The sequence below is a fragment of the Scyliorhinus canicula genome, chromosome 9 (genome assembly GCF_902713615.1).
Source record: "Scyliorhinus canicula chromosome 9, sScyCan1.1, whole genome shotgun sequence".
Taxonomy (NCBI): domain Eukaryota; kingdom Metazoa; phylum Chordata; class Chondrichthyes; order Carcharhiniformes; family Scyliorhinidae; genus Scyliorhinus; species Scyliorhinus canicula.
Genome location: NC_052154.1, coordinates 149,972,588 through 149,984,670, shown reverse-complemented (window position 1 = coordinate 149,984,670; position 12,083 = coordinate 149,972,588).

Here is a 12,083-nt window from a genome sequence, read left to right as displayed (position 1 = left end):
CTGCTTGCCAAGTACGAATAGTACCCAAAACAGAAAAGTTACCAGCATTACTAGATTTCCTCATTGTCAAAATGAAATGGGAGATTACGAAGTTTCTAGATATGTACGGGTTCCATAGATAATTTGTACCTAACTTTAGGACCATAGCGGTCCCTTTGACTAACCTATTGCAAAAACAAGCAAATATGTATGGTCTACAGAAGGCCAAACAGCTTTTGAAAAATTGAGAGCCATATTTATAAGCAAACCAGTGTTGGTCACCCCTGATTTTTCCAAACCCCTTTAAAAGGCAATGGTTGTCAGCAACCTGGGGTCGGAGGCAGTGTTACTATCGGATGATGAGTCAGGAATAGAGAGGCCGATGGGATACCTTTCATAGAAGCTAAGTCTGTGCTAAAGAAAGTACTTCACCATTAAGAGGAAAGCAGCAGCATTGCTACTAGCAATGAAGCTCATGTCCGGCATGATAATAAGCAAAGCCTAGTCTATATTGACAATAAACCACCTACATTTGTGGAAAAATTTAAAACTTGGAACGCAAGGTTGTTCAGTTAGAATTTATTGTTGCAACCTTTCAACATAAGGTTGTACAAATTCCAGGAAACGATAATATTATTATGAAGACATTGTCACAAGTTTAAGCGGTGATATATCGGGGATAGGGTGCAAGTGAGGGCTTAAGTGGGTCGGTGCAGAATCGATGGGCCGAATGGCCTTCTTCTGCACTGTATGTTCTATGTTCTTTGATATAAGGTTGGGGGAACATATGTCGTGGGAAAGGAAGTATGAATGGAGGTGTGCTTTGTGGTTTGTGTTGCATACTTTGTGAATAAACGTCCTTGCAATGATGTTTCATCCCTTTCGGATGGGAAGTATATAAGAGCTCTTCCTCTTTATTTCCTTTGTTCCCATTTCTTTTATATGATTTTATTATTTTGCTGTGTGGACTCATAAACGGCATGTACCTTTCAGCAGAAGTATCAAAGGTGAAACAGTCTGCTTGCCAGTACACTGTGTTCCTAGATTTTTCTATTTTGGAAGGGAGAAGCCAGATTTGTTGACAGCAAGTGGATCTTAGGAACCAGCTTTGGAGGGAATCGGATTGATTGGTTAACTCATAACCAGTGGGTTGGCCAGGGACAGTGTTCTGCCTGACAACGGTCAGTGATTGTTCCTGAATGATGCTTTCTGAGAGAACTTGGCAGAAGTGTTTAGACTTTGAAAGTGAAACAAATTCTCAATCTCTCCTGTTTGCTGAAGTTGAAGAACTGCTCTATTGTTCTGAAAGCAGTGATTACCTGGCACATCCTTTGCTAAAAACTTCAAATGATGATGTGTCTGCAGAGGACGTAGACAACGTTTCCAGAGAAAATCATCTAACGCCTAGATGAAAGAAGTACTAAATGAAAGCCTGAACTTCGGAAAGACATTGACTGGAAGTCATCCCCATGCATCAATATCCTTGTCCTTTAATTTTTATTTATATCTGATTTCCCTTTCCACCATCCTTTCCCCTCTGTTATTTTTCTTTGTGTGTGTCGTGAGTGGGGTGAGTTAGAAAGGTTGGGGAAAGGAGTAGCAGATAGCCAGTTACATTTTTTGTCTGTTTAATTATAATACTGTCCATAATCAAAGGTTACATGTGTTTTAAAGTTACAAACCTGGTGACTATAGTTTATTGGGCTCAACCAAGGACCTCAGGCATTTTAAGTAAAATCTAATTTCAACTATGTTGCGACGCCAGGTCAAGTAGGGATGGAATTGACTGTGCACTAACCCAGGGTGTTGTGACATAACTCACCTCTTGATTCCCCAAATTATGTCCACCATCTACAGTTACAAGTCAGGAATGAGATGGAATATCCTCCACCTGCCTGGATGAATGCAGCTTCAACAATGCACAAGAAGCTCAACACTCTCCAGGACAAAGCAACCTGCTTTATTGCTCCTCCTGCCACAAACACTCAGTCCCTCCACCACCAATGAACAGTGGCAGCCGTGTGCACCATCAACAAGATGTACTACTGGAACTCACCAAAGATCCTTAGGCAGCACCTTTCAAACCTACAATCACTACCATCTAGAAGGACAAGAGCAGCAGATACTTGGGAACACCACCACCTGGATGCCCCACTTCAAGCCACTCCCCATCCTGACTTGGAAATGTTGACTATCACTGGGACAAAATTATGGAATCTCCGCCCAAACAACACTGAGAGTGTGCATACACCTCAGGGGCTGCAACGGTTCAAGAAAGCAGTTCACCAACACCTTCTGAAGGGCAGCTAGGATTGGGAAATAAATGCTGGCCCATCCAGCCATGCCCACATCCCATAAAATGAATATTTAAAAAAAGATTTTCCTGAATTCCAGAGTGGATTTATTTATCAATGATTGTTCTGTATTTATAAACCTGGTTTTGGAATGACACCAATGAGAACATTTTGAATGTAAACAAAAGCTGCAATGAGATTCCATTCACAAAAGTCTGTCATATTAAGAACACAGAAACAAAATAAATAGGAGCAGGGGTAGACTGCCTGGCCCTTTGAACCTGCTCCTTCATTCATTACAAATATGACTGATCTTGAACTTCAACTCCAATTTCCCACTCATTTACCATATCCCTTAATTCCCTCAGGTACCCAAAATATCTCTATCCCAGCCTTAAATGAATTCATAAATGGATCATCTACAATGAGCAGGATAGATAAAAGGGAACCAGTAGATGTAATATACTTGGATTCCAAAAAGCATTCAATAAGGTACCATACCAAAGGTTAATTAATGAGAACCCATGGGTTGGGATAGTATATTAGCATGGATAGAAGATTGTCTAACTAATTGAAGACAAAAAAATGGGATAAGAGGAGCATTTTCAAAATGGCAACCTGTAACTAGTGGAGTGCCACAATTATTTACAATATGTATTAATGACTTGGATAAGGGAAGTGAATGTAATATTGCCAAGTTTGTGGATGACACAAACATAGGTGGGAAGGCAAGTGGTGAGGATGGTATAAAGAGTCTACAGAGGGATCTAGACAAGTTGAGTGGGCAAAAACTGGGCAGATGAAATATTGTTACATTACCCTGGGCTAGTGCGTGGTCAATTCCAGTCCCACTTGACCCGGAGTCACAACATAAGTGAATTAACCAATAATTCTTAGAAAAATACCCAAAGGGCGGAATTCTCCGCTCCCGGGAAAAATCGGGAGGGCCGTCGTGAACTCGGCCGAGTTTCACAACAGCCTCGTAGGCCATCCCTTGCCCCCTATTCTCCCCTCCCGGCGGGGCTAGGAGCGGCGGTCCGTAACTCTCGGCCGTCGGGCGGCGCGCCGAGAGTGACGCGACAGCGGCACCTATGTGACGTCAGCCACGCATGCGCAGGTTGGCCGGCTCCAACCCGCGCATGCGCGGCTAACGTCACGACGGCTGACAGCTCGAACCCGCAACGTCTTCCCCTCAGCCACCCCGCAAGACGTGGCAGCTTGATCTTGCGGGGCGGTGGAGGGGAAATAGTGCGTCCCATTGAGACGCCGGCCCGACGATCGGTGGGCACCGATCGCGGGCCTGTCCCCTCTCGAGCACAGTCGTGGTGCTCATTCCCCACCAGGCCTCCTACAAGCCCCAAACGGGCATCTCCACACCCGTTTCATGACGGCAGCGACCAGGTGTGGTTGCCGCCGTCGTGAAACGGTCATGAATGGCAGGCTGCTCGGCCCATCCGGCTCGGAGAATCATCGGTCACCGTGAAAAACGGCGCGCGGCGATTCTTCCGAGCCGGGGGGGGGGGGGGGGGGTGGGGGGGGGGGTGGAGAATCGTGGGGGGCGCCAGGGGGTCGTAACATTAGTCGGTGGGCCTTCCCTCGATTCTCCCACGCAGCGTGGGGAGCGGAGAATCGCGCCCAAAGCCTTTGGCGCTTGGCTGCCCAATAATTATAGACACCAGCTTTGTAAATGTAAACACAATTACTGTTTATTTAAAACAAGAACTATAATGAAATACGCAGCAAATACAACTGGTTAACTATTACCTAATTCCCAATTCCACACCTGAACTTGTTCCCCACCCTCTACAGAAACACACAAGACAGACAAACACAGAGGGGAAAGAAGGGCTGAAAAATCATAAGTAAAAGGAAAAGAATGGTCAGATGGTGGTTACTCTTCTTCACACCTTGCTTTCAATTTGTGATGTTGTTATGGGTTCATTCAGGTCTCTGTAGTTTCAGAAACACAGCACTCATATGCCTTACTGGAGGGAAAGAGAGGTTCTTATCTATGTTTGCAGCTTCCAATGGCCTTCCTGTAGACTCACTCATTCAGGCTCTCTGCAGCCCCAGAAAAACAGCCTTTCTGGAAAAACACGGAGGAGGGAGAGTGAGATCTTGTCCTTGTGCTGCCAGGAGTCAAACCCAAACTCACTGGGACTATGAAAATCATCCCACTGTGATAAGATCCAATCACCACTTGTTACCGGGCAGAGTACAGCCTCTTGGACCAAATCATTGTCCACCAGCCAACCAATCAAACCAAGTCCCACCTCAGCTCTCTCTGGTGCTGACAAGTTTGCATCTCCTGTTCAAAACAGAAACTATCAGAATGTTTTTTCCTGTAACTTCTGAATTCTGCTGCTTGCCTTAAAGGTACATGCCCATTAATCATCCATGGATCAAAAATAATAATAACAAAATAAAAGATAGCAGAAATAGCAGAATAAACAGGAAGATCAAACCTGGAACCTTGGCGCCATGAGGCAGCAGTGCTTCATCTCAGTCCTACCTGATCAGCCCCAGTGTTTTAGACTCTCCAACCAATGGAAACAATCTCTCAACGTCTACCCAGTTAAGCCCCAACACATGCTTGTAGGTTTCAATGAGATTGCCTCACATTCATCTAAACTCCAGAAAATATAAGCCCAATTTACTCAACCTCTCACCAGAGGGCAACCCTTTAATTCCCAGGGGCCAAAGTCATGAACCTTTACTGTACCACCTCCAATGCAAGTATATCCTTTGTAAAATGTGGAGACTAACATTGCACACAGCACTCCTGATGGGGTATCACCAAAACCTTGTAGAAAGTCGTCTTTATTCTTGCACTCCAATCCTCTTGCAGTAAAGGCCAATATGTCATTTAGCTTCCCAATTTCTTGCTGTAACTGCATGCTAACTTTCTGTGTTCCTTGTACAAGCACAAGTCTCTTTCAACATCTATACTTACATGTTTCTCACATTTTAAAACATATTCCTCTTTCCTATCCTTACAACCAAAGTGAATAACCTCCCAGTTCCCTACTTTATAATCCATCAGCCGCTGCCTTATTGCCCATTTGCTTAATCTGTCTATATTATTTTGCAGTCTGTATATGTCCTCAACGCAGCTTTCCTTCGAACAGGGGTAGACAGGGTAGATGAAGAAGGCTGTTCCCGATGGCGGGGGTGTCCAGAACCAACGGTCACAGTTGAAGGATACGGGTAAATTATTCAGAACTGAGATGAGGAGAAATGTCTTCATCCAGAGAGTGGACAGCCTGTGGAATTCTCTACGACAGAAAGCAGTTGAGGCTAAAATATTGTGGGCTGGATTCTCAGTTCTTAAGACTAAGTGTTGATGCCAGGGCAGGATTTGTGGAGTTCCATGACAGCAGATCTAGTGCCGCACGTGGACTGACTCAGTGACTGTTAAGGGGCTAGCAACTGGCGCCACATGGAACACAGTTGATTCTAATTAGAAATGTTGCCGGATTCGCCGGAAAGGCCACCCATTACCCCTGGGAGCAGGAGAAGACTGGAGTGGGATTGGCAGGCCTGCGGCCCCTCATCCTGGATGAGCAGATGGCTGTGGATGTGGTTGGTGGGCCAGAAGAAAGGGAAGTCACCGGCATGGAGATAGGCTACGGCGAGGAAGTGAGACCCCACTGAGTTGCGGATCCTCGTGACACGTCTGTTACCCATCACATTACGCCCACTCCCACAACCTCAGCCCCACACCACCCTCACCCCACATCACACCACATCACCCTCACCTCCACACCAGCCTCACCCACCCCCATCTTCACCCCAAACCACCCTCACCTCTACACCTCCTTCACACCACTCTCAACCCCACCCTCACGCTCATATCACCCTCACTTCTACAATCCTCACTCCCCCCTTGGCCCGCGATCTAATCATGCATCGTGTCTTGTGTCTTGCAGGACCTGCTGGATATAGGGCAGGTACTTCTGGTGTTTTCCATCCCCAGCCAGTGCCACAATCTGAGCCCCTCCCCCCCGTGTGTCGAACAGCGATGAGGATGACCCCAACATGAGCGGGAGCCATCGACCCGAAACCCACGACACCCCAGAGCTCGAGACTGAGGGTGACACAGATTTCCCGTCACAGCTGTCTCCAACATCCTCCACCATTCCAGAGATCGTCACCTCGGGTGGGCACTTTAGTGAAGAGACTCCTGGGGCACCCTCTGGCACACATCACATACATACTCTGGTACATCAGGTGGAGGTAGGAACTCCGAGGGAACAGACGGTCAGAGGGCGGGCTGACCCCAGCGATTGCTGCCGCCCAGATGGGTTTCGGGCATCTGGAACAGACAGTTCTATTGATCATGGAGATGCAGTCGCAGAGCCTGGGATACATGAGGAGGTGTTGGCAAGCATCTAGCACCTGCAGGTGCAATTGGAGGAGTCCAACCGCGTGAAGGAGGAGGAGGTGGTGCCGACCATGTGTGCCACCCAGGCCAACACCACATGGGTGACGTCTGCGGTGGAGGCCTTGAGGGTGTGGGTTTTGGCTATGGATCAACATGTCCAAGGCTGGGTCCATCCAGCCCGGTCGCTCCAGAAGACGGCTGCCAACGGCAACCCAGGTCACAAGGCGGGAATCACAGCAGGTCACCTCCACTCCTGAAGTATCATCTAGCAATCCACCTAGATGTAACGTTAAGGCCCGTAAGGCCAGAAAGTTAGACACCAATTAGGTTGGCATGGATGCAGGGCAGAGTTTAGTTATAGGGGCTAGGGTATGTTTCTGTATATATTTATGCACATTAAACACCTGTTCATACTGTTGCAACCTGCCTCGGTGCTAGGTGTGAGGGGTGGGCTGGTTTGGTCTGGTCTGGCCAGAGAATGGCGTGGGTAAGGGGGAGGGGGTGATGGTCAGACATTATGGTGTGCTGGACTCCCCATTCTCCCCCTCGACTGTCTCCATGACCGCCCCAGGGATCCGCCACCCCAGGGATCCGCCACCCCAGGAATCCGCCACCCCAGGGATCTGCCACCCCAGGGATCCGCCACCCCAGGGATCCGCCACCCCAGGGATCCGCCACCCCAGGGATTCGCCACCCCAGGGATCTGCCACCCCAGGGATCTGATGGCATGTGTGCTGGAATGGCGAGCTTGCAGCCCGGGAGCTGCTAGGTGGACGGTGGAAAGTGCTCTGTGGGCAGGAGGCAGATGTTGTCAAATAATGCGAAGCAGCAGAGCTCATTGCAGAGTGGGTTGTCATCATTCTCCATCTCATAGACCAGACCCACTGTTCTTGCCAACCTGGGGCCCACAGCCCTGTGGTACAGCAGGTACGTCTCACAGAGGGGGTTGCAGGCAGATGGGGAATGGAGGAGGGGGGGGGGGGTCGTGGGAGTGGAATGCGGTATCCATGTCCCTGGTCAGTTCCCACCCCCTCCAGTCGATGTACCTGGAAGCGATCAGAAAGTAATATGCACATCGTTCAGCCTCCTATGTCTGCCAGGGCCCCATTTCCTGCCCATTCTCGCCCTCCCCCACATCCTCTTCATCGGACAAGGACGGGCATACATCCTCCTCCTCCTCCAGCACGTCGCCCCTCTGCTGAGTGATGTTGTGCAGGACGCAGTAGGCCGCCACGATACAGGCGACCCTCTCAGCATCATACTGGGGTGCCTGTCCAAAGTGGTTCAGGCACTAGAATCTTCAGGAGGCCAAAGCACTGCTCAATCACCACCCCGGCCGCAGCATGGTCAGTATTGTAGTGGGTCTCAGCGTCGACCTGTGGCCTTTGGTTAGGTGTCACCAGCCATGACTGCAGTGGATAGCCCCTGTCGCCTAAGAGCCAACCCCTGAGCCGTGGGGGGGGGGGGGTTCCTGAAGAGGCCACGAAGCGTCGAATATGCAAGGATGAAGGCGTTGTGCACACTGCCTGGGTTCGGGCGTAGACCTGCATGATGCGCATCTGATGGTCACGTATCAGCCGCAAGTTCATCTAATGCAACCCCTTTCGGTTTGTTTAGAGCTGCCTGTCATCTGCACACAGGAGGACATGCATCTCTCGATCACCCCCTGGACCCGGGGCATCTCGGCGATGGCAGCAAACCCCGCTGCCCGGAATCCTGGTGGGGTCGGTCCACATTGTAATCGATGTATTGTGCCGACTGAGCTATAGGGCCTCCATGATAGTGCGGATGCACCTGCGCACCGAGCTGTGTGAGAGCCCTGATAGGTCCCCACTCAGCACCTGGAAGGAGCCCGTGACTACTACCTGTAGTGGTGGGTGTCCTCCTGCATACCCCTGCAGTGCCAGTTGTGCCATGATCTGGAAGATGTGTCGCACTGTCTCCCTATGCAGTCTTCAATGGCATGTCCGATCCAGGTCCTGAAATGACAGGCGCTGCTGGTACACATGAGGCCTCACATGGTGCCTCCTCCTCTTTGGCCTTTTGGATGGCTGGCTCTCCATTCTCAATGGCTGGCTTCTGTTTTGCTGCTGCTCGCTCTGCTGCTGTGGGTCCTCCTCCTCGAGCAGCTCGATCATCACCCCTGGCCGCTGCGTGGTCATTATTGTAGTTGGTCTCAGCGTCGATCTGTGGCCTTCGGATAGGAGCCACCAGCCACGACTCCAGTGGATAGCCCCTGTCTCCCAGGAGCCAACTCCTGAGCCGTGGGGTGCAGTGCATCCCCCAGGACTGCAATGACTAGGAGGAAGGCCGCCATTGCTGGTTGAATTCCAATAACCATTGTCTGCAAGGGGTAAAGGCCGACATGTCAGCATGATGCATACCCCCATGCCCAACCAGCTCCACTGGGCTACATGGCGGTCTCAGCTGAGACTGCATTCCGTGCCCCTGCATGTCCCCCGACACCCTTCCTCTCTGCACAACGCGCTCCATCAGTGTCCGGCACCATGAGTACCTCTGGCCCTGCCGCTTGACCCACTGCGAGGGCTACCATTGGCTGGCGCTGCCCTTGAGAGTGGTACAGTCCACAGCTCCCATCCGGCACCCCTGTAGAGTGGGGGTAGGTCGCCTGATGCCCCACCATGTATGGTGGAGGATGGTGTGTGTGTGTGTGTGTGTGGGGTGTGGGGCCACCCATATGGCCGGTGTCACTCTGCAGAACCAAGACCAAGGTGGGTTGTCAGTGGGGTCACACCAAAATGGCTGCATTGCAGGCAATGGCACCGACTGTCTGTGCCCCAGACCCGTGGAGGGGTCACCCTGACCCCACAGCCCTTGTCCCACGATACCACCACCATTGGGAATTTGGCCCATTGGAGGCGGACAATCATGGAGGCCCTGGAGAATACCGGGTCAGGCCCGCTAATGATATGCCAATGGTATTTACTGTTTGTGCGTTCCGGAATGCATTGATGTCGCCATCAAGGCGATGGAGAATTATGATTTGGCGTGAAACCTATTCTCCGCCCAATCGCTTTGCCTGATTCCGGCATCGGCCGATGGACAATCCTGCCCTGTATATTTTCAAGAAAAATTAGCTATAGCTCTTCAGTTTAAAGAGGTGGAAAGCAGGTTCAGTTGGATGATCAGCCATGATTATAATGAATGGCAGAGCAGGCTGGAAGGGCTGAATGTCGTTCTCCTACACTGCTCCTTTGTGTTTTTGTTTCCCACCTAGCTTGGTACCATCAGCCAACTTTGATATATCACTCTATCTATTCATCTCAGTTATTAATATAGATTGCATATCTAGTCCTCACATTTTGGAAATGTTTTGCTAATAATGCTGACTAAACTGCATTGATGCAACTTGGAAAATTGCAAATTATATACATCCATAAACTGTGAGGTGTACCGTCATGTTCCAGAGTCACAGGCCTGGCCAAAAAACAAAATCAAGATATATACTATTGGGGAAATATTGACACTTTAACTGAAAAAAGAGAAAAAAAACATTCAAAGCTGCATCAGTAGATAATCGTAATGATTTCATGTGACATATGCCATTTCTATTGACAGTCTTTTGTTTAAATACTTTTTATTGAAGAATTAGAAATTTCAGTTACTGGGAAAAAATAGGCAATGATTTACTTATTTAAAAAACACTCTTTTGGGTAATTTAATTGATTCACCATGTTTTTACTGAAAGGTTCTCCTCAATGATATTCCAAAAAAGCTGTTCTCATTAATGTTTTGTAATTTCTTAGCAGCTGCTATCTACCATTCTAGCTTTTGTTTTGTTTGTTCACTGCTCTTTAATTCTGATTTACCGTGATTGCGTTTGTGCCAATCAACAGTTTGACAGCAAATGTGTGATGGGCAAAGTATGATCGTTAAAAAAAAAGTTACATTAAATGCCACAGAATAGGATGTGCATGTGGATACAAAATTTTAAATGGATGAAATTTATATGCACACTGCACAATCTTGCATTGGCCTGCAGGAAAGTGGGATGAATGTAGTGTCAACCATGGCTTGGCGGTAGTATTCTTGCCTATGAATCAGATTTTTTTTTGTTTAATTCCTACGACAGGAACATGAGAATAAAATCAAAGCTGGCATTCCAGTGCAGTGCTGAAGGAGTGTTACAGTGTCAACGATGCTGGCTTTTGGATGAGATACTGAACCAGGGTGCATCTCCTTTCTCAGCTATACATAAAAATGATCCTGCAGCATTATTCCAAGAAGAGCAGGAGATAACAATGATGACCTGGGCAATATTTATCCCTCAGCCATTCTCGGTAAATCTGGTTATGTGATTGCTGTTTGTGCGATGTTCTTATGGGAAAATTGTTCTGTTTTCTACAGTATGAAATGAAATGAAAATGAAATGAAAAGAAAATCGCTTATTGTCACGAGAAGGCTTCAATGAAGTTACTGTGAAAAGCCCCAAGTCGCCACATTCCGGCGCCTGTCCGGGGAGGCTGGTACGGGAATTGAACCGTGCTGCTGGCCTGCTTGGTCTGCTTTAAAAGCCAACGATTTAGCCGAGTGAGCTAAACCAGTCCCAGTACATAGCATTTCAAAACTGTTTCCGTTGCTGGAAAGCATTTTGGAAAATATAACAAAATACTGGGCGGGATTCTCCAAGCCCCGCGCCACACCAGAGAATCGGCGCAACCGCGCCACGCCGCCCCGATGCTGGCCGCGGAGAATTGGTGCCATTTACGCCAGCGCGTTTGGCGCAGTGCCGATCACGGGTCACTGTCCGCGGCCGGGCAGCTGCTTCTCCGGCCTTGATGGGCCGAGCGGCCGAGCGGAAACGGCAGAGTCCCGCTGGCGCCGTCCACACCTGCTCGCAGCTGGCGGGAACTCTGCGCACCTGTGGGGAGGGGGGGGGGTCCTTCACTGGGGGGGGGGGGCCTCCGACGGGGTCTGGACTGCGATCGGGGCCCACCGATCTGCGGGCCGGCCTCTCCAGTCCCGGCCCTATTTTGTTATGCGACTGGCCCCTGAACCCCCGCGCCATGTTGCGTCGGGGCCGATGCATTGAGGAAGTCCCCCGCGCATGTGCGGGTTGGCGTGGTGCCCAGTTGGTGCCGGGAAGGGAGACTGGAGCGGCGTGAACCACTCCAGTGCCGTGCTGGCCCCTGTGGGGCCCAGAATTGGTAGTGCCCACGCCTATTTTGCGCCGTCGTGTAACACAACGGCGTTCACAATGGTGTGAACACTCTGCCTCCATTTCGGAGAATCCCACCCACTGTATTTGCTGGAAATCTGAATTAAAAAGAGAAAATGCTGGAAACTCTCAACAGGTCGGGCAGCATCTGGGGAAATGCAAACAGAGTTAATGGATGATATTCAACACAGGTGTCGGAGCCTCACCGGCTGCCGGCGAGAACCGAGATTCCCAACAACCGGAGAAT